General features: G+C 36.0%; 1 long non-coding RNA gene across 1 annotated transcript in view; it reads left to right on the top strand.

The window, feature by feature from the left end:
* Nucleotides 1-8313: 8313 nt before the first annotated feature.
* Nucleotides 8314-23915, top strand: part of LOC143676432 (uncharacterized) — a 75510-nt gene continuing 59908 nt past the window's right edge. Inside the window, exons 1-2 of the long non-coding RNA XR_013172078.1 lie at nt 8314-8385; nt 17651-17700. This is a non-coding gene — a long non-coding RNA (uncharacterized LOC143676432). The remainder of the gene's footprint in view (nt 8386-17650; nt 17701-23915) is intronic.

The raw sequence follows: 23915 nt of genomic DNA, 5'->3' as shown, positions 1-23915 counted from the left end.
ATACATGTTTTTTTTAGACGGTAAACTGTGATCACGTGGGGAGCATTGTTAAATTGGAGCTGGAAAAGTAAACGCAAATGGCCAGGAATCCTGAAGGACTAGGATATTAGAGGACGGGGTCCCACAGTAATCCTGCTCCGGCCTCAGCAGCTAAGGCAAAGGCAGGGACTGCCCGGCCTGTAGGGAAGCTGGGGGGATGGCTCACTCTCTAAGGCGAGGAGTGTGGGTTGAGAGAAGTGATGGACATCAGGGCATTTTGTAACTTTCTGATCTTTTAGGCTTTAGCATGTGCCCGTCCCCAAGGCTTGGTTTAAGGATGTCAGCTTGTGTTGCTTCTATCTGTCTATAGAAGGGGGAGGCATTTCTTGAGCCCATTAAAGATAGGAATAGGAAGTGGATGTCACCAGGAAATCTGTAGAGTCCCTGGAAAACCCAGTTTCCATGATTGAAAGTAGAGGATATTCCCTCAAGTCTTCAAAGAAATCCTTTAAAGAACTTCTCATTCTTTCCACTAAGTTGGACATATTGGCATCTGATAGAAATGAAAAAAATGTATGTTTACATATATGTAGATAGATAGGTGTGTGTGTGTGTGTATGTAAACTATATATATAAACGTAGGTATACACTTTTTAGCCATTCTTTTAGAGAACCCCCCTTTCCTCTGTCTCATAACAGTTAGCTAGGCCTGACTGGGCCATATGTTCCCTAACTCCCCAAATTCTAGGAGTGAGCATGTGGTCCAGGCCTGTCCAATCAGAACAGACCATCCCGCTAACCTAAGTGATTGCTTTAGGCTGGGCATGTAACTCAAACTGGGAAGTTCCAAATTCTCAAGGATAGTGACTTTTAAGGTCCATGTGGACTTACAGATACCTGCCGCATAGACAAATCCTGTCTGATTTGAAGCAAAACAGGTGCTAGAAGAACTGAAAGTCAAGGAGGCGAGAGAGATGGTCTTATGGGTTGGTTTAAACTCCTGCATTCAGTGGCAGATGTGCTTACACGTTTCTTTCACTTGATCCTGAAAGTGTGACTTATACAAATACCATGGTGTTAGCCCCCAAATAGTTCTCAATTCTGTTTTATACTTTATGACTTAGCAATAAAAATGAAAGGTATATTTTTTGGCTAAAAATAATATAATACTGTAGGATTCTGCAGCATATGTAGGCCATGATGAAGTGCTTAGTTTTTATTTGTTCTTGATGTGAAGTAATTTAATGGAGAGGAATAGAGAATTTTCATTATATATGGCTCTTTAAATCTATTTTTTAAATTGTGTATATATGTATATACACACACATACATAAATAAAATTTCCCATTCTAACCACTTTTAAATATACAATTCAAGGAATTAATTATATTTTTCAATGCTGTGCTGCTGTCGCCGCCATCAAAACTCCATCATCATCCAAAACAGAAACTCAACCTGTTTAGCAACAATTCTCATTTTCCCTATTCATGACACTGGTGACTTCTAAATAACTTTTTTTTCTGTATGAATCTGCCTATTTTAGATACCCCATGTCAATGGAATCATACAATATTTGCCCTTTTGTGGCTTATTCCGCTTAGCATAATTTTTTCAAGATTCATCCATTTTGGAGCATGTATCAGAATCTCACTCCTTTTTGTGGTTGAGAATATGCCATTGCATGTGTAGACCACATTTTTTTATCCATTCATCTGCTAATGGGCATTCGGATTGCTTCCACCCTTTGACTATTGTTAATAGTTGCTTTAGATAGGTCTGTTTTAAGTCCCTGCTTTCACTTCTTTTGGGTATATACCTATAAGTGAAATTATGGGTCATGTGATAATTCTATGTTTAACTTTTCCAGGAACTGCTGAATTGCTTCCTATAGCGGCTGTACCATTTTAGTTTCCCATCAATAATGTATGAAGGTTCAAAATTTTCCACATACTTATCAACATTTTTGATTTTCTGCTTTTTAAAAGAAAATTATATCCATTGCATTTTTATTATGGTTAATGATAAACATCTTTTCATGGGCTTATAGGCCATTTACATATCTTTAAAAGAATGTTTATGCAAGTCCTTGGCCCATTTTTAAATTGGGTTGTTTAGATTTTTTGTTGCTACATTGTAAGAGTTCTTTATATATTCTGACTATTAGGTCCTTATCAGACATGATTTCCAAATATTTTCTTCCATTCTGTAGTTGTCTTTGCAGTTTCTTAACAATGTCCTCTGCATAAAAGTTTTAATTTTGGAATCTAATTTACCTCTCTCTTGTGTTGATCATGCTTTTGGTGTCTTATCTAAGAGCCCATTGTCAAATACCAAGTCCTGAAGATTTTCTGCTAAGTTTTCTACTAAGAGTTTATGAGTTTAATTCTTATGTTTAGGTCATTAATCCACTTTGAGTTAATTTTTGTATATGATATGAAGTAGGGGTCTAATTTCATTCTTATGCTTAAGGCTATCCAATTTTCCTAGCATTATTTGTTGAAGAGGCTCTTCTTTCCCATTGAATTACCTTGGCATCCTTGTCAAAAATAGCCATAGATGAATATTGTTTTAGAAAGAATGGATAAGTTTATTTCAAAAAGCCCAGCAGCTCAGGCAATGGACTGGCGTGGCCAGTAGCCCAGCTTCTTGAAGGTTCTTGGTGTGCCGCCACCAGCAGCACTGGGCACAGTGCTCCTGCACCGCCAGGATGCCCCTGAGCAAGCTCAGCTCAGTGGAAGGAAGGTCTGCAAGGCCGTCAGCTAAACATGCTCCTGCAGAAGTGGAAAGGAAGCCAAAAAAAAAATAGGCAGTTGAGGAGGTTAACTGAGAAACCAAAGGTTTACCCACAGAAAATAGAGAAACTAAAAATGAGGAGAACACAGCATCTGATGAAGCCTGAGAGAAAGAATCCAAGTCTAAATAATATTGTATGCTATGTCTTATCAGTGGTCCTTGTTTCTTCCCTCTTGTGTAATTCAGAGGAATATTTTAATAAAAAATATTTGTTTTATATGCAAGTTTTTTAGTAGCTCCAGATGAAGCATTTCAAGGAGATGGAAATCCCATTTCATCCCATTTTTAAAGTATAAATGCTTTTTTATTATTTAAGAGGGGAAATCATTTGCTGGTTGTTTATTTCTTTGGTACAACCAGAAAATAGTGTGAGATATTAAATTGGAGGCTTTGACTGTCTTGGGGGTCGACTGAACATTCCATAGGGTGAGGGGGTGGCAGATTGTATGCCTTATAATAGAACACATATTATGATGATTTGGAGTCATAGTCATGTATTTAATATGCATTGAACATTTAAAATTATTTCTATTCCCATACTTTTTAGTAGAATTTTTCCCTGATCTTGGCTCTCCCTGTCAGAACTGTGCACTCTAACACCCTTGTCTGCGGTCTCCTAGTTTTCCTAATAACTTGTTAAATGCTGTGAAAGATTGGAAATTTTAGTATGTAGCATGTAAGATATTAAATTGCAGATTAATGGTATTTATGATGTTAACAGCTTTTCAACATTTGAAGATATTGGTACTTGATGTCCTCTTAAGGAAGACTTGCCTGTAACTTTTTAAGTTGGAAAGTCACTGGAATAACTTTAGAAAAGAATTACAACTGTGGATTTTTAAATTTTTAGTACATACATTAAGAATTCTACACAGTTGTTCATAATATCTGTGCTGATCTTCAGAACAACCAATAAAACCTCAATTATGAAAGAAATAAAGCCTATTAACAAGGATTTATATGAGGAAAGTTTTCATCTTATTAACTAGATTAAATGCAACTGTTTAGGGAAGAAATAGCTTCCATGGTAACTTCAAACAGTAGAACTCAGATGATCTTAAAGTGATATGCTATAATAAATTAGTATAGACCTTTCAACAACTTGAAGATAGTATAAAATGTCAGCTGTGAAAACATATATTACCTCATGTACTTTAAATAGCAGCTACACTATTTAGCACTATAAGCAGCAGCAAATGATTATCATGTTTAGGAAGAGCTACAATAAAATTATTTTACCTAAGAAAAACTTTGCAAAGATCTCTAATCATTATACAGGGTCGTATAATTAACTCATTGTATAAGGATGTATAAGCATGTGCTTCTCTTAGAGCATAATGTTATAATAAAATGTTAATTGTAAATTCATTATGTTCTCCTTTGTTCATCATAATCACTAAGTTTTAAAATCTGGGGTGAATGAACGTCCAACACGTTCATTTTAATGAGTCATTTGTCTTTGGTTAAAACATTTCAACTTATATTTGCTTTCTTGGGAAAAATGTTAAAATAACCTAAGTTTTAGAAAAATCTAAAAAGAATCGTTTTCTGTATTAGCTATAAAATATGAGGAATAGTTTAGCTATGACAACAGAAACAAAATGGACCTAATTTTTATGATTGGGTATATATTTCATTATATAATATTATTTCATTGTCATTTGGTAATACTAAAATGAAATAAGATATAGTGAAAAATCTCTTCTACATTTCCCTCCATATATGCAGTACCCCTATAATATTTCTCCCACATCCCACCCATACATAGACAGCTACCTTCCTTAATTTCTTACAAATCCTTCTAGAGTTTCTTTTGCATGTGTGAAGAAATATGTATAGAATCTTAATAGTCCAAGCTTTTACACGGGTTCAAAAACTTTTACTATATGGTTTGTTTTCTTCCTTTGTATTTGTGTAGGCATTCTGATAATTAGGAAGGTTTCTTTTTCCCATCAGTGGTACTTTTATAAATATAACTATTATATTCTTATTACCCTGTAGTATCTATAATACTAAGAGAAATAATAAAATCAGCATATTTCTTCTTCTTCCTTGTTCTTTTTTTTAATCATCAGATACAGGAAAATAAAATTATCTTTCCTAGTCTACCACTATACTGTTAAATATGCACATATTTCTATTAACTGATTAGTCAGCTTCAAATAGTTTTTTTGACTCCAAGTTTGATTACAGACAAGATGATTAATCAGCAAAACTATATGCCCTCTACTTTTTCCTTCATGCTGTCCCAGTTTTTACCAGTTGTGTCGTTTCTATACTTTCAGAGCATAAAATTATTACATTCTGATCATTCACCTTTATCTCTACTTTTATTTCAGTGTCAGTGCTAAGTCGAATGCATCAGTCCCTCTTGCCACCTCTTTGACCATAGAGGAAGGGAGTTCAGTTTCGTGATTAGGGAATACACTAGAGATATGCTCAATTTGTTTGAAATAAAAATGTCTATGGATTTTCCTTATGAACTAAACTATCATAAGTTAGGATTATGCTCTTCCAGAAACTATCAAAAAGTAAAAAGAGTTAAAGGAAGACCCAGCTAATTCAATTTTTCTTGGAACTAGGAGATAAGTACAATTTGTAGATTGTAAATTTTTTTAAGGTTGTAAAACGAGCTGAGATTGGCAGAAGCCTTTTGAAAGCAAGTGTGGGGAAAAGAAAAAGGACTGATTATAGTGTGAGGATTTGCTGGCAGCAGGCCTTAGAGACTATCAACCAAAACTTACCTTCTAAAGTGAGGGACACTCTAAGAAATTGAATATATATGATGTATATCTGAGAGGCGCTAAAACAAAGTAATCCAGAAATGATTAAAATGAGAAGTTAGACAGCAAAAGAGGTAGGAATTGGAACGGGTTGTGCTTGCAGAAACTTTCCTGAACCCAGTTTAGCTAAATTAAACATAAGAGATGGGGACACACAAAGAATAACACAGATAGACTGTTTGTAGGAAGAGGCAGCAGAGAAGAAAGTGCCTTCAGGTCATGAAATCCAGACAGCCTGGTAGTTGCCCTTGCCCTCTACACCCCTATCCTCCATAAGAACTTTGTGCAAATTGCAGGTTGAGAAAAATTCTACCTCTTAAGTAATTAGTAATGAAAAACGAACTGTTGCAATATCAATATAAAATATTATAAGATTAAAGGAAGAAAAAATCAAAACACTGCAGAAAAATACTAACACCAAGCACATGAAAATAGAGACAAAATATTTTGTCGTGAGTTTTATAATCAAAATTTTACTAAGGCAATAACTTCTCTAGAGGAAAACAAAAGCAGAGACACAAGAGGTGAGGAAAATGATGGTAAGCTAAAATGAATGGTTGAAACTGTGACTGGAAGAACATAGGAAAAAGTAGAAGAAAAAATTACAGAAAATAAAATGAAAGAGAATAAGAGAATAGACATAGAAAACATGGTGAAGGGGTGATGAGCCAGAGAGAATAGAAATATTAAAAGTGAATCGGGTGCACAGGTGGTTCAGTGGTAGAATGCTCGCCTTTCATGCAGGAGACCTGGGTTCAATTCCTGGACTATTGTACACCCCCCCCCAAAAAAAAGTGAATCAAAGGATTAAAGAGTGGTAGATACAGAAGACAGGCAGAACAATATGATATATGCATAATTGGAGGCCCTGAAGAATATACATAAAATTCAAGAAACCTTCCTGATATCCGGAGACAAATCTTCACAATGAACTGACAGCTTATAAATAGCAAAATACAAATAGTTTAAATAAGATAGTCAACATTACTCAAAATTAGAGACATGCATATTTATGTTATACTGAGTTACCATTTCTTCTGCCAGACTGGCAAAGAGTTAGGTTTTATAACACAGTACTGGACAGGAAATAAGCACTCTTATTCATGGCTGATGAGTGTGTACATTAACTTAATATGAAGGGCAATTTGACAATATATCAAAATTACAAAGATGCATTACACTTAGAACCAGCAATTGTATTTCTAGTAGATATGTTCTTACATGTGTAAAATGATGGAGGTACAAGAATATAGGGTAAATTCATCAAATAAATGATGGTACATCAATACAAGGCAGTGGAACATTTTCCAGTTTAAAAAAAAAAAATAGGGAAACACTCTATGTACTGATTTTAAGAGACCTCAAGATATGTTAGGTGAAAAATTACATCCCAGGAAAACATATGCTACCTGTGAGGGTTTAACTGAACATGGAACCAACTAGCCACTTCAATGGAAGTCAGGATTGGAAATGCAGTTATACAGGAAATGTCTGTAGAAAGTTCTATTGTTTAATAGTTTGGACTTGATAGTTTGGACATCTGTGAACTGCATGCAAACCAACAAGAGTTTTGAAGATTTTTATGAGTGGAACCACTGTTGCCTGCCTGGACTAAAAGGGACAGAGAAGGGACAAACCAAAGGAAGAACGACTTCAAGGTCAGTATCATGAAGCTGAGGTTTGGACTGAAGATATCTCCTTGGGCCAAGAGAGTGGGCCCTCTCGTGTGTGAAAGGGTGGGGCTCACCTCTGTGCGTGGAGGGGTCAGATCATCTGCCCTTGTGCTTGGAGGAGATGGGCCTTTCACCCTGTTGTTCAGGGAGAAAAAGTCACAGAGGGAGAAGCCAGAAGCTGAACATCAACAGAATTTGCAAGAGAAAGGAGAGGCCAGGGGAGGTGGCATGTGCATTGCCATGGAACAGAGAAGCTCAGGACCAAGGATTGTCAGGAGCTATCCCCAGAATGCCAAAGTCTTTGGGGGAAAAGCATCACTTTGAAGATACCTTGATTTTGGCTTCAAAAATTTTGGCCTTAAATTCCCATTGTTTAAACCATCCCTTTGCATGGTATTTGCTTGAGCAGCATAGGAAATTAAGACACTGCTATTTGTGTAAATTGGAGAAAATAACAGTTGTTATGAGAGAGAGAACAGACTGTTGGGACTGGGCAGATGGATATAGGCTTGAAGGGAGCCTTCACTGTATTTCTTTTTAAACTTTGCAATTTTTGGACCTTGTAAATTGTCTGATAAGTTTCAAAAAAATTGAATTGAAAGTCACCAGTAATACAGAAATTTTAAAGAAAAATAGAGCAACTCACTACTGATAGAATAAAATAATCTGGCTTTTAAAAATCCATTAAAAATGTAGCTATATGTCCAATTATTTATCCACTAATCAGAATATGGTAACAAGTCTTCTAAATGAAGGGTATCCAACTGACTTATTTTTCTATAATTTAAAACATTCATATTGTGCTATTGAGAACCTGTAAACTGCATATTACTTATGATAATTGCTACTATGGTTCATTTCACATAGTGACATTTTATATTTCCTTTTATTTTGCACCTGTTCTCAGTATTTCTGAAACAGGTTCCAATCATTAGGATGAATATAGTAATTAAAGTTCTATTAAAGATGAATCATCTCTATATGCTGAGTGAATTTTGATTATTCTAGTAACTGCCACTGCTGTTGAAACGGTTCATTCATATGTCAAGTATTCTTTGCAAATTTTTATTTTCCTTTACTTTCCATTTAGAAAGCTGATTTTCTCTCCGACTGCCACAAAATGTTACCCATGTGCACTGAGGATTTTGCATTTCAAGGTAAAATTCTTTGGACATTTTTCATTGAATACTAGTGCCACCTAGAATCTTCAGTGTTTCTGAAAATATTAACAAGGTCAGTTTCACAGTACAGAAATGACTGTTGAAAACTTCTTTGGATTAAACAGGACTCTTTTGCTATGGCTTGGTTGATTTCAACTGTGTTTTTCAGTCTACCTTATTTCTGGAGTTATTTTCATTTCCCCCAATACTTATTATGTTAGTATAAACATATTTGAGATGATTCTAGTATACACTTCTCACAAATGTACCCCACTTTCCTCTTATCTGTAGAAAGAGACTCTTGAGAGCTCTATGGGTTATCTCTGTCTGGTTCGAGCTCTAGTTGAGGTATGCTGGTCTATGACTAGTCCATGACCTACTATAAGTTAGGGTGCTAATCCTCATACTTTAAAAAATTTTTTTGCATGGGCAGGTTCCAGGAATCGAACTGGGGTCTCTGGCATGCAAGAACTCTGCCACTGAGCCACATGGTGCCTGCCCATCCCCATACTTTTTAAATGTCAGTTTACTTATAGTCACAGGAACACAATTTGAATGAAATCTTCTATAAATTGACAGAAGCAAAAATAATGCATTATTGTCTCAATGATAATTTCGAAAGCTTTGGAAAGACTCAATTAGAAAGCTTACTTAAAAATCTTAAAATCTTACTTAAAAAGATAAGTATGGATGAGATAATGTGAAAGCTTAGAAAAAAACCATAAAATATTGAAGGACTTCCTATTCAGATTTTTCTGAAAGTATTGTATCTCTAAGTTTTCTCTTCATGTTTAAAAACAAAAATTGGAAATCATATACTATCTCATGAGTGAGGTTCATGCAAGACATCATGTAAAACTCATCAGTGGATTCCCAAGTGTTGTACTCAAGGAGATCTGGGTATACAAGAAAAAACTAGAAAGTGAATGTACATTAATATATTGAATTAAAGTAAAATGGTTAAAGTAACTAATATTTAAAAAAAATTCACCTCTTTATGGCAGCTGTTTTTGATCAACCAGTTACTAATGCTGATGTGGGAATTAAAAGGATTTCCACTGAACTTGACTCTAGATGACTGTCCTATTAATCATTCCAGTTTGGACCTACCTTTTATGAAATAGGGGAGAATTTGTCCTTTGGAAGATGTAATGCTCTCTTAGGGTGCTGACAAAGTGATCATGACTCAGATTACAAGTTAAGACCTCTCTTCCTTCCTCCATGCTTTCCTTCAAAAAGAATCAAAGCCTTTCACATCAAAAGTTAGGATAGTCCAGATACCAATAACTGGCCATAACGTCAGCCATTTCCATTTTAATGTGACTGAGTTATCAGCCTAAGTGTAAATGACTGAGGCTGATGGGGATACCAGAGAATTATGTGTATAGAAGATGGGAAGAAAAATACCAAACTATCAGGCTGGGACAGAATGGGACAGGGTGTACCTTCTTAATCCAGTATTAGAAGAAGAAAAACTATTTGGCTATACCAACACAACTATTTTTGATTTTCAAAATTGTTCACGCAATCAATGTAATATGTAAACCCAAGTAACCAGATTCTTATTCGCGTGCTTCCTTTCACACTGCCCTGCTGTCACTCTGACATTTCAGTCGTAACTCTATTTGAGCAAGTCTATGCATCCTGCCACTTGATTCTACTTCATTTTGGTTGAAGCAAGTAGAGCCTACATAAAATTATTTCTTTGTAATCTAGCATTATTTTAAGGGAAATCTCTAAGACCTGAATGGGTACGGCATAACTACAGTGCTACCAAATTATATGGCTTGAGTTCACCATAAAATCATAAAATCATTTTCCTTTTTCTTACATCTCTGAGAAAAATATTATTTATTTAATGAATTAAACAGAGTGAGAAACAAGGTAGCCCTGGTACCCTATAGTAGTCATAATTTGAGTTCTTTCTGTAATAGCATGAATTTTATATCGTTTGACTTGAAATTGAGGGGTGTTACATAAACGTTTATAAGAGTAAAAACATCTTAAAATTAGAATTCAATTTAAATTGTTATGAACAATTCTGTGCTGTAGTCCATTAGTTTTTTCAAGTACTCTGTAACTTAAAACTCTCTTATCTTTGTAAAATCCGGAGATGACTTGTAGTGAGACTAGAACCCAGTTTGGCACAGGAGCTGTGAAGGAAAGAAGGAATACTTTTTAAAGTAGAAGGAGAATATTCCTCCTTCAGGTGTCCAACAGAGTTGTACTATAATGAGAGGGATAAAAAAAGGAAGCTAGAGGAGCTGGGGGCATAATTACAGATAAAAGAGAAGTATCACCGCTTATATTTGAATTTACTGTGAAATGTTTGAAAAGGTAGCTTTGAGTTTACAGTCATTCTTTCATTTACTCAAGTGAGTGATAAATCTTGCAGAGTTGACAGAAGAATCTCATAGATTTCATTTGTTAGGCTGCTGGGATAAAAGCATTCTGTTTAAAATATGATAGTAATTTAAAATTTTATTTTCAACGGTGCCACAAAAATAGTATACTGTATTTGTTTCATTTTTAAATCTGATGAAGCATTTGTCTTGAAGGAACACATGTCCAATTGTGCATGTGTACATGTGAGTATATGTTTACATATTATTATCCTAAAAACTTTCTTCCTTTTTTAACCATCTCCTTGAAATCCAAACCAAATCTCCCTTCCATTCTACATATACTTTGGTCTGGAGGAGAATAAAACCCTCTGAAAGTTATTTAAAATTGCATGAAGATGCCTAAGAGTTACTTCTGGAGGACCTCCATTGTTGCTCAGATGTGGCCTCAGTCTCTCAAGGCCCAGCTCAGCAAGTGAAATCATTGCCTTCCCCCCTATGTGGGACATGACATCCAGCTGTGAAAGTCTTCCTGTCAACATGGGAGATGACTCCCAGGGATGAACCCAGACCACTGTGCAATCAACAATTACATCCTGACCAAATAGGGGGAAAGAAGTATAATTAATAAAGTATCAGAGGCAGAGAGAGTTCAAATAGAGTTGAGAGTTCAAACTACTCTGGAGGTTGCTCCTACACAAGCTATAGGTAGACCTTGCTACCTATCATAACCTGCCAACACCCAACCAGGACCATTCCAGCCAATCCTAAAGAACACCTAGGGCAATATATAAGATTCCACAAGGGTTCCAGGCACTAGAGTAACTTGCCAGAAACCTACAACCTTTAGATGAGTCCCTGGTCTAGATGTGTCCTGAAACCTAGCCCAGCCTCTCCAGAACATCAGATAGTTCCATCTCCCTACCCCATATTAATGCCAGACCCTTCCAATATCAGAAATTTAGAATTGCCATAGTCCAAACAACCCCAGTGAGAAGTATGGAAAGAACAAAGGTGATGGTGGAATTATATATAGAAGATAGGACTTAACAAATGAATATGAACGCTGAATCCTTAAATTGATATCTCTTTTAGTCTCCAGTATTTTAGAGCAGCTAGAAGTAAAAACCTAAAATTGTGAAATTGTAACCCAAGTCAAAGTCTGAAATATGTTCTACAATAATGTGGTGTTGTGCTTGGAAATTTATACCTTTTTTGTATATACGTTATTCACAAAAGAAGGGGAAAATGTCAATTGTGATGATAAGTATTTAAGCCATCTAGCCCCCTATATTCTGGAGCAGCTAGAAGGAAAAATATGAGAGGTTTGTATGGCAGCCCATGACAAACTCTGGGATCTATCCTGTAACCACTTTTTGAAGAGTGCTTTGAAAACTATTGCTTTTTACTTTGCATTGTATGTATGTTATACTATACAATAAAAAAAGTTAAAAAGAAATTGCAACTGTTCTAGTTTGCTAGCTGCCGGAATGCATCACACCAGAGATGGATTGGCTTTTAATAAAAGGGGATTTATTTTGTTGGTTCTTCAGAGGAAAGGCAGCTAACTTTCCACTGAGGTTCTTTCTTACGTGGAAGGCACAAGATGGTCTCTGCTGGTCTTCTCTCCAGGCCCCTGGGTTCCAACAACTTTCTCCGGGGTGACTTCTTTCTGCATCTCCAAAGGCCTGGGCTGAGCTGCAAGTGCTGAGATGAGGAATGCCCAGTTGCTTAGCAGTGCTACGTTGCAATCTCTCATTTAAGCACCAGCCAATTAAGTCAAACATCACTCATTGCAGCAGACACGCCTCCTAGCTGACTGCAGATGTAATTGGCAACAGATGAGGTTCACATATGGTTGGCTTATGTCCGCAGCAACAAGACTAGGTATGCTCACCTGGCCAAGTTGACAACTGAATCTAACTAACACAGCAACTAAAAGAAAAAAATTGCATGAAGGAAATGGCTACTGTAATAGTGTGTCACAGCAAATGATTTGATCAATAATCTTACTTAAAGGAATTACTAAAGCAAATGATAATTATTGTCACTTCAGCTAGACTGAATATAAGTTCAGCTTGTGTTTTTGAGAAGAGCAAATAAATTGAAGATTAAGACCATTTCTTCAAGTCATAGTTTACAAAAATGCAAAGAAATATTTTTATGTGAAATATTTTATGTGAAAATCTTGGCAGAGAGAGAGAAAAGTGAATTTTCATAAAAGCTTTTTTGCCTTTACATACAATTAATTTTTATCACATTAACTTCTGTTAAAGAAAATACCAAGATTCATAGTATCTCATCATATGGTAAGTGCTTTGCTATTGCAGGGATCCAAATTATCATGAAATGAATAAACATTATAAAAAGAAAGCAAAAAGGTGTATAAGAGGAAAGGAGAAAATTTGCTAAGCTGTTGGTCTCTGTGTTTTAGTGAAACTGTAGATCCTGAGAGTCCCAAGGAGGGAACTGATGCTGGGCTGGACTTATCTTTACGAAGAAAACTGTAATTTTGTATTGAAGAACATGAGATATGAATAAATAGGTAAAATACGTTTTTTGGTGAAAATAACATTAAAATATGAATCTTCTAAAAATTAGTATAAAAATGGGATTCATTTAAAATCAGAACACAAGCTATTTCTTTATAAAATTTTTATGAAGGTATGAATGTCTGAAATAAGACAGTTTTGAAAATGAGGAATAGAGAAAGAAAATTTGTTTTACTATATGAGAATATGCTGTAATTCACTGCATTTGAATCAATATGGCCTTGGCATGAGAATTGAGTAGTAGAAAAGAATTTAGAAACCAAAAATAGATCCTGGTAAGGATGAGAGTTTAACATATAGCCAAGGTGGTATTTTAATTCATTGGGGAAATGGTGGTTTCTGTAACATATGGCACTAGCCCAATTGGCTATCAAGAAGTAAATAAAATTGTACCTCTCCCTTACACCATATGGGCAAATCAATTTCAGATGCTTTAAATATTAAATGTAACAATATCAACAACAACAAAAAAATTGCAAGAAAATCTGGATCACAGGTATAAATGGTGGAAGAGAGCCTTTTTTTTAAATTTAAGAAAGCTAAGAAACTGAGAACAACCCAAAGCTATAAATGATAGGCTTACATAACCGAATGTATAATTAAAATCTTTCTATAACAAATGATACTTCAACAAAGTGAAGAGACAAAGAGATTTGTAAAAAATGTTTGCAAGCCAGAACACAGGTTAATATCTATAAGATAAAAAGTTATTACAGGGTGGGCCACGGTAGCTCAGCAAGCAGAGTTCTCGTCTGCCATGTCGGAGACCCGGGTTCGATTCCCGATGCCTGCCATGCAAAAAAAAAAAGTTATTACAAATCAATGAGGAAATACTGTAATAGAAAAATGGGCAAAGGATAAACATAACTAAATCATAGAAGAGTTAGTACCAAAAAGCTCACACTCCTGATAGGCAGGCAAATGCAAATTAAATGCAATCTTAGACTGGCAGCAATTAAGTAGGATGGCAGCACTTTCTGCTGAGGAATGGTTGGACAAGGATGCTTTCAGATGTTACTAACAAAAATGTAAATTATTGCATCAGTTTTGGCTAGTACTTTGGCAATGTCTATTATAAGAAATAAATGCATAGCATACTTTGACCTATCAGTCCTACTTGTAGGAATCTAACAAGTAGAAATAACAGCATCAGTGAAGATTGCATACAAGAACGTTGGTTTTAACATTTTTCATGGTGGCAAAGAACTGAAAACAAAGTGAATGCTCGTGATGGCACATTCATACTATGGGATGTTTTGTAGCTGTTAAAATGACTGAATTAGAACCATAGTAGGAAACTTGAAGGGATTTCCATTAGGCGTTGCTGGGTGAGAAACGCAAGATGTTGACAATGTTGTATACTACCCCAGTGTTGAGATATGAATGAAATCCACTCTCAACACTGTAACTGTGTATGTATTTTGTCAGTCTGTATAATCTAACGAATCTGGTCACTTGGATTACATGGATGATGATGGAGGTTACGTGGTAGAGGAGAAGAAGAGAAAAGGAGAAAGGGAATGGATTAGTTTTCTATACATACTTAATACATTACCACAGATTCTCAGCTTAAAAGAATGCACATTTATTAACTCATAGATTTTGTAGTTTAGAAATCTGGGCACAGATTAGCTGAATTCCTTGCTCAGGGTCTCAAAAGACTCCAATCAAGGTGTTGGCAGGGCTGAATTCCTTTCTGGAACTCAGGAGCCTTTTCCTAGTTGACAGAATATCATTTCCTTGCAGCTATATAACATTTCCTTGGCTTCTTACCAGATGTTGGCTGTTGGCCACCCTGTGCCTGAGAAGCTGTCTGTTCCTTGTCACATGCCCTCTCCAAAGGAAGTTCACAACACGGCTGTTTGCTTCTTCAAAGAGTAAAAGTGAAAAATACAAAATAAAAATTTGTGGAACTGGGCAACACAGTAATTCCTCAGTTAATCCATGGACTATAGTTAATAGTACAATTATTAAGATGTACTTTCATCAATTGTAACAAATGTACTACATCAATGTGAGGTGTTAATAATAGGACTGTATCTGGAAATCTAATATTTTGTGCATGATTGTTTTGTAAACTCACAACTTCTCTAATAAAGGGGGGAAAAGCTTAAGTAACAAGGGGGAGGATATTATTAAAAGGCTATAAATCTTAGGGTCCCCTTAAGGTGTGTCTCATTAAGTGCCAAGCAAACAATGTAAAGAACTACTTTTAAAAGACCAAAAACAAATTAAAAACAAACTAACGATCATATTTATTTAAAATTATAAGGGTTTTATAATTAAAAAAATGAAAACATTTAAAAAACAAATTACTGCCATGTCTCAGACTATTAGTTTTATATACAATACCATAAGCTTCCTTGGGTTCCTCATTAAGAATGTGCCCCCTAGGGTGGGCCACGGCGGCTCAGCAGGCAAGAATGCTTGCCTGCTATGCCAGAGGACCTGGGTTCTATTCCCGGTGCCTGCCCATGTAAAAAAAAAAAAAAAAAAGAATGCGCCCCCAGATTCGATGGTTTTCCTTCAGACTTTGCCTCCAAATTTCATCCACTCTAAAATAGCATCAGTTTAAGGTCTTGTTATTGTATATTCCACAGTGAAAGATACATTGGGGGTGGAGGGGGCTACCAGTTGAATTAAGCTTTCTTACCACATAAACTATGAGATACATCTCAGTTATGTTTTACATAACAAGATATTGTTATGTAAAACCATGTCCATTGTAGAACTGATGAAAAATGTTTGAAGATTTGTCTGAAAAGCTCTGGAAAGTTCTCTGAGCAGCGTAATTACTGCAACTCTGACTTCCCTGCTGGAGGCCGGCATAGCTCAATGGGTCACCTCCTTCCCCTCAGACATTGCTTGATTCACATCCTTCTCTTTTTCTAAAATGTAAATTTGGAATAACAGTAATCAGATTTATGTCGAGCAAGTATAAGTAAGATACTTTATAAAAGTGAGTTTCTTAAGTCAAACAGTGCTTCTAGGACATTAGGGTTCTACTTGCAGGTCAATAAATGCAAAAGTTCCAACTATATATTTTTCATCTTTTGTAGGAAGTGACAGTGTTAGAGGTGAAAATAATATGGCAAAAAATTTGAATTTTCAACTTCCAACAGCAGATGTCTGGAAAATTTTCTGGCTAAGTACAGCAAATAGATATAATTATAATATTGTGTGTGAACAGTGCTTTTCCTTAGCTAAAATGAATGTTAAACTTGAAAAGCAATTTTAAATGAGCCATCTCTTAAAGTGATCTCAAGTGCGCTGAAAGTGAGTCAATGATTTGCTTAAAAGAGATTTTATTTAAAAAAAAAAAAGGCAATTTGTCCGTTTCCTTGGTCATGCTGCTCAAAGACAACTGTATATTAGGGAAACTTTATTATGAGGTCTACAGGATGTTGCTAAATTTTTGTATGGTATCTATAGCCTTCTCCAGAATAAAGGCTGTCATCATGTTTTCTTCACCCCAATGCTAACGTTAATATCACAAACTCTCAAACTAGTTTAATGTGTTCAATAGGTGTTTGAAATCATCTGAATTTTCAAAAGCAACAGTGTAAACTACCATCTTTAAAAAAAATTACAGATAGCAATATTTTATATTCTTAAGATTTTTTTTTTTTTAATTCAAGTGTTCTTTGCTACCATCAAAACTTTGTAGATCTTAAAGCTTCTCTCTAAGTTGTTGATATGGACTATCATGGATTTTATTTTGATATTGACTATCATGGCTTCTGTTCTAGTTTTCACCAATGATAAGGCTTCGATTATACCTCTAAGAACCTATTTCCATTTCATGCATCAGAGTCAACTGAAAGCATAGCTCGTTGGTATTGCGGTCTGTCTTTTTGCTTTGGGAATCAAAGCAAGTTGGAACATCTCAGACATAACTTTAAGCTAGAGTCTATTTTTCAGTCACTTTACATATTTCCTGTATGGAAAGCCCTACAGATTGCAAAGACTGGTGAACAGTGGGTGAGGAGGATTAACGACTCATTTGTGGCTTGTCAGTGTTGTCATCTTAAGAGGTGACTTTTCTTTCTCTCTGGCTTTGACTCTGATCTTTGGCATTGCTTGAATTTATCCCTGCAAATCTTCCTAATTCCGTGTCCCCCTTTTATTTTTCTCACCCACACGCAACAGTCGATGCCGCTGCTGTGGCACATGCTGCTGTATGTGAGGAAGGATTTCTTCAATAATAAATATCAATGTTTAGGTTTTTTGCTTCTGAGGTAGAAGTACATGACGGCCTAGCTTCTTAGCCCTGTGCCCCTCAATACTACATTTTGGTGGGAGATTGTATGATACTGCCCATTTAAGAATAATGTAAACTGATCCATTTTTATGTTTTTGTGTTACTAGATCTGATCTCAGATGGAAGCTCCAAGGAGATTTAAACTCTCCCAGCCCAGGTGAGATAAGCCTGTGTTATTTCTCTAACCTCATGTAAACTGGGGCCACCTCTACCCTGCTCCCTAGAACAGAGGGTCTCTATCATGGTAGAATTCCTATACTTTGGTGAGTGCTCAAGACTCAATTTCATAATTCTCAAAATTTCAGAGGGGGTAATAGATATTTGAATAAAATAGGGACATAAGCTACCTAATTCTCCAACCTCCATCTTTGCATCAAATCAGAGCATAGAACACGATATAATCCAGGAAGAACTATCTCAATTTGCCTCTGTTCCAAGAACCGTGATTTCTTATTATCTCAGTTTTCATTAAGGGTTGATGTGAGGACTGACCGTATGAGAAAGGATTCTGTATCTTTTAAAAACTGCTATTGGAAATAGTGTTCATTGGTATCCATGATATCAATATGAACATTTATCTGATAAATTCCTTATAGCATTTAATGCCACTGAACAATGTATCCTGATACATTGGTATGTGAGTATCTCATTACAGGATGACAAACGCTGTGCTTGTTTTTCCTTTAGAGTACAGACCTCAATAAACAGTCACAGAGGAGCCTTGAGCAAACCAAGTGGCCAACATCCAGCTTGTTATTGTTGATGTTATATTAAATTAGTAAACATGAAGTTACAATTTATACTGGGTGATATTTACCTTTCTTGGACTCAGTGTTCTCATTCGTGAAGTGGGAATAAACCTGTCCTATCATCCACGGGGCTTGTAGAAGATTCAAGTTAGTGTATGAGACAGATGTTAGCTCTTCTAAAAAGCAGGATAATCCAAACAACCTGGACTGCAGCCTGTGGGCATAAATGAAGTCATTAGAACTAATATGAAAGTAAAGATGACATTTGTTCAAGCTATGCTCATGTAAGACCTGTCCTGCCACACCCAAGTTTCTCAAGGTATATCTATGACTTCTGAGGTGTTATGCAGGCATTAAGGTGTCTCCTTGAACACTCAAAAATGTTTCATGCTTTTATCTGCTACGAGAATACTCTCTTCTGTGCACTGGCAGTCAGCTGGCTGGCGACAACCCTCGGCCCCCGGCTTAACCCTGCTCTTTGGAAGACCTGGTAAAAGCTACCTGCCTTAATTTTGTATTACTTTCTGTCTCCTAAGCCCTGAAATAAGACTCATAAAGACTCCTTATGCCTAGAATGTCACATAGGCTTTCCCAGGCAAGTATCCTAGATCTATTTTCTTCCAAACTTCTCTCTCTACCCCAGTCTGTTGGGCTGGGCAGGAGGGATAGTCCCTGTCCTAGCACCTCCATCCCTTACATTGCTCCATTTTCACTGATTTCCCAGCTGATTGAAGACATGTGCCTAAACATACATGCTCCTCCCTCCTTCTGGTCCCCAGACTCCAGAGCTCCTTATGGATATCAACTGATGCATGTAGATACTGCTGGGATTACAGTCTAACCACTTCTGCAAATAGCAGTTCAATGTAAATTGAAGTAGAACACCCTGTTATAATAATAATAATTTTTTTGAGTCCCATTTATTGCACATGAGTTCATATCTTGTTGTTGTTGTTGTTCTAAATGTGCCTTAATACAACCCTATACATAGATTCTTTACTGGTGCTATAATGCTTCCTTCCACTGAAGGCTCTATCTCTGTATATATCCTTGGATGTGTCTGTTTTTTATTGCTGATCTTTTGTTTCCAGTTTTATTCCCTATTTGGACCCATCCTTACATCTAATTCACCAGGCTCTCAGAGTCCCTAAAATACCTGAGTCAGTTTTGGTCACTATCAAATTCAACCCAGTTTTCTAATACTCTAGTCCAGGCCCATGACTTTGCTTACTGCGCACCAGGGAAAGGATATGACGTGGATTTAGGATGGTATGAACTGACTTCTAAAGTTAATATATTTTCATTATTATCATTTCGGTGTAGGTCTCATAGAGAGGACTTTTTTTTTCTTCACATTGCAACATGTTTTGCCTGGCTTGGTAAGAACACGTTCAAGGAAAGTTTATCTTCTTCATTTGGGAAATAATCATTATATAGCTTTCCTTCTTGCCTTAGCTCCTCTCTGACCTAGAAAGATGGAACAGTAGAGCTCAACCCTGGTTGCTCATTTAGAATCACCTCAATTGGCTTTTCTTGTTTTCAAATGCCTCAGTCCAGATCAATTAAAACATTCTCTATAAGAGGGCCCAAGATAAGGGTTAAAAAAAAAAGAGTCTCCAGGTATTTCTAAAATATAGCTATGCTGAGAGCCACTGAAATTAGAAGGTATCAAAACAATCATTAGCTTCCGAATTTTAAAGGGTAATACTATCTCGTACTAAAGGGCCACCATTCTTTTCTAATTGAGTTTCTTTAAAAAATGAAAGTATTTCATTTCAGGTATTGTCTGAGATGGATCATCTGCTAATATTGGGAAATGAGTTAACCAGTCTATAATAGTCTATGGCTTATAAATTAAACTATTAATTATCTTTTTAAATTTCATTCTCTAAAGTCATAAAATGAATAATTCTCTCCTGGGGCTTTTTCCATGATTAAATAAATGCATTATTAGCTAGCAACTAAAAGAATATGCATGAATTGTAATTCACATGCTGGATCCAATTTGGACTTAATTATTTTCAGACTGAATCTGAAACCTCATTTACTTTCAGGATGTACGGATATATTCTTTCATGCACTAGTTTAAACTTATATAAATTAAATATTTGAAATCCTCAGGAATTTTATAAATGTTGAAAAAACAACAAATTCTTTGCTGTATCACGTAAAAATAAAAATTATCAATTCCTATTAGTGATGGAAAGTATCACAATGCACTCAAAGGAACAGAAACAATGAATGATTTGTGAAATGATATCCAAAAATAGCAAGAAAAGTTCTTTAAATGTTTGCAAAATATTTGATGATTATAGGAGATGGCAGAATATATTTAAAAAATATTAACTGATACATTTCCTCTTCATATTTTATCTGAGGAGAGTGTGATAAGTTGGCAATTGAAAATATCACTTGAGACTCTGGCTTTTGTGTTTCTGAAAGGCTCAGCCATGCTGAAATTATATTAGGTGCTCCCTGAAGCAAAAACATTTTCTAGAGAAAATGACATCTTTACTTTCATAAATAAGATTAAGTGTGTATGGTGGGAGTAGTCAACTGGTGATCATCAAAATGTTCCCCCTGGTTTGAAGGAATTGGTGGTTTTTGGGTCACAGAGAGAGGGATGTAGCCCTTCTCCTGGGACAGACCCTGAAGAGGTGAAAAGATGTGAGAAGTTTGTGGAACCTGAGATATGAGGGAATCTGCATTTCACTTTGTGGCTTAGAATCATGGAATGCGTGGCAGCATTAGAGAGGGAATACTGCCTGATGCATCTAGGCAGAAGGGGCACAGAGACCCTTGCAGAAAGGATTCCTGCATTATTGGGAATAATGTGGAGGGAGTGGAGAGAACTTCCATGCCTCAGAGGACCATGCAGATAGGAATGAGGGTTGTCTCAGTACTGTTTTGTGCAGGCTGATGACTAGATGGGATGATGGGCATCTCCATGAATGTCTGCAGAATCATATGGGTTGAGGAGAAAATGTTCTGGCAGTATGGAAATACCCAGGTCTTAGAGCTCCAGAAACCATATTAGGAAGTCAATGAGCTAAGGTCAAGGTTTTCCATAATGAGAAAATGGATGCTCAAAGCAGAAACTGGATTTTAGGAAAGTCAAGAAAATTGTTTTTTGTATTTGTAACTTTGAAACGTGTTACATAAGACAACTGAAAAGAATGTGAAAAACATGAAAATTTATTACCATTCATGTATTTTCAATGGCCTTAAAAAATCTTGTGACTAAAGAAGCGTTCAATTTCATAGCCTATGTTTCCTGTTTTAAATGTTTTATAAAATTTCTGTAATAGTTTCAAATCCTTGGTCTTACTATTTATTCTATTTCAATAAGATCCAATTTGGATGGGGGATAATAGTAGAAAAGCCCTTGTCCTTAGAGGAGGGTACCATATTAAAAAATATATATATATATATTTGATACTAAAATATTTTTGACAGCATAACTTCCCACGTACATTTTGAAAAATTATGAAAGCTGGGATCAAACGAAAAATTTCATGGAAGAATGGATTTCAGTCAGATGTTCAAAGCAATAAACAAAGATTGGCTCTTCAAGAAATCATTTTAAGCTTTAAAAATCCAACAGAATTCATATTACTGTACAATTGCATTAATAGTGGTATTCCCAGAGACTCTAATAGACACATTCAATTTCTCTTTATTGACTAAATACAAATATTTTTATTTTTAACTTCTTTATTTTATGGGTGTTATACTTGGCTTAATTCACTGTAAAATGTTTAACAAATTTCCTTCTATGAAAGGATCAATGGAACTTTCTCCTGAACTCGCATGTGTGATAGTTCTGATGTATCAGAAGGAAATTGATCAGAGGAAATAGAGTACTTTTCATAACATGTCATTTATAGCATGGTAAAATCTTAATGTCTGAGAATCTCAGTATTTCACAAAGAGTATTTTCCAATGTCAGAAACCTCTCTGCTTAAGGCACATCTTCATGCAGGGATCCTCTTGGTGAGCTGTTCCCCCAAAACCTACAGCACATCCCTCTACCACTGTGGTTGGCTCAGGTGACTCTGATCTTCTTGTCCCCATGGGGAACGAGTGACTGTAGAGTCCTATGCTTGCGTGCATCACACAGTGTGTTCTCAGCTCTTGCTCTTTCCTCATCTTAAGAGTTTATAGCACTCCCTAGACATGCTCAGAGTTTTGACTATCACTCATTGGTGCGATTTACCTTCTATTTTGGGGTATTATTGTAATGTTCCAATTGGCCAAGTAAGCATTATAACAAACTGATTATTACAAACTATTCCTAGCTCATTGAATAACTGGACATTTAAAACACAGATAAATAGGGAAAACATCATTGCAGAAATTAAGAACGTGTAATTAATTTAGCTTCAGGATGAATTTAACGATAGTATTTTTTTTTTTTTTTTTTTTTACTTTGCTGATGAATTGATGAAAATTTTATTACTGACTGGCACTGGTTCAAGGAATGGAATTTAGGAGCCACTGTCTTAGATAATGCCTTCCTGGTCTGGTCAGTTTCAATGGAGCCCTAAGTCTAACATTGTGTTAGAACAGGTTCGTCTCCCTATGAAGTGCATCTTCTCTTTGTAGGGCATTTGTTTATTTAACAAACATAAGCCAGGCCTGTGCTCTGCGCCAGGGATGTAGAGATAAAAGCCCCTGCCTCCTAAAATTCACAATCTTATAAACAGATAATTTTTCAGTTGAGTCCTGTTGCCACTAACTCATTTTCCTGGTATTAGCCATGTATAGAAAAGACACACAGAAGAGAAATGTGATGCATGGCACCTCTTAAAGCAGTGAGCCTATTGCCAATATGCAGAGGAAGCTGCCAATTCCTTTTGTTTGTCAAATTCTTATCTACGTTGATTCATTTTTTTTTTTGCCTCATTGCTCACTGACTATCATTGTATTGCTTGCCTTCCTCAACAAAGTCTTTCAATAGCCTTACTTTCACTTCAAGCCAATAAGATATTTTTTAGTATTTATCTCACCTCTTCCTATTCTAATTCCTTCTCTTTTTATTTTTTATTCTGAAGTAATTTCTCAAAAAAAAACAGCCCACCCTACAGTGTTTTGGGACTTTTTAAGGTACTAAAGCAGGGAGTACAGCCGAAATGAGAAAACTAGATGAGCACGCAATATTGGAGTCCTCCTGCTGCAAAAATTGGTGTATGATGGTTAGGTTCTGGTGTCAGCTTGGCTAAGTGATGATGCCCAGTTGTTTGGTTAGGCAAGCATTAGCTTGATCATTGCTGCTAGGAGGTTTCCTGGCTGGTTGATAAACTGGAAGGCTGGTGTATTAAATAATCAGTCAGTTGATTGATTCTATGGTGATTACAACTAAGGCACACCTGCAACTAAGGAGATACAGTCAGTTGAAGACTTTTAAGGAAGAATAGAGAGTTTTCACTGCTTCTTCAGCCATTGAGCCTCTCCTGTAGAGTTCATCCAGAGCACTCATCGGAGCTGCCAGCTTCACCGCCTGTGCTAAGGATTTTGTACTTTTCCATTCCCACGGTTGCATGAGACACCTTTATGTAAATCTCATATTTACAGATACTCCTGTTGGTTCTATTTCTCTAGAGAACACTGACTAATGCAGATT

This window comes from Tamandua tetradactyla, chromosome 3 (genome assembly GCF_023851605.1).
Source record: "Tamandua tetradactyla isolate mTamTet1 chromosome 3, mTamTet1.pri, whole genome shotgun sequence".
Lineage (NCBI taxonomy): Eukaryota > Metazoa > Chordata > Mammalia > Pilosa > Myrmecophagidae > Tamandua > Tamandua tetradactyla.
This window is presented reverse-complemented; position numbering and strand designations above follow the sequence as displayed.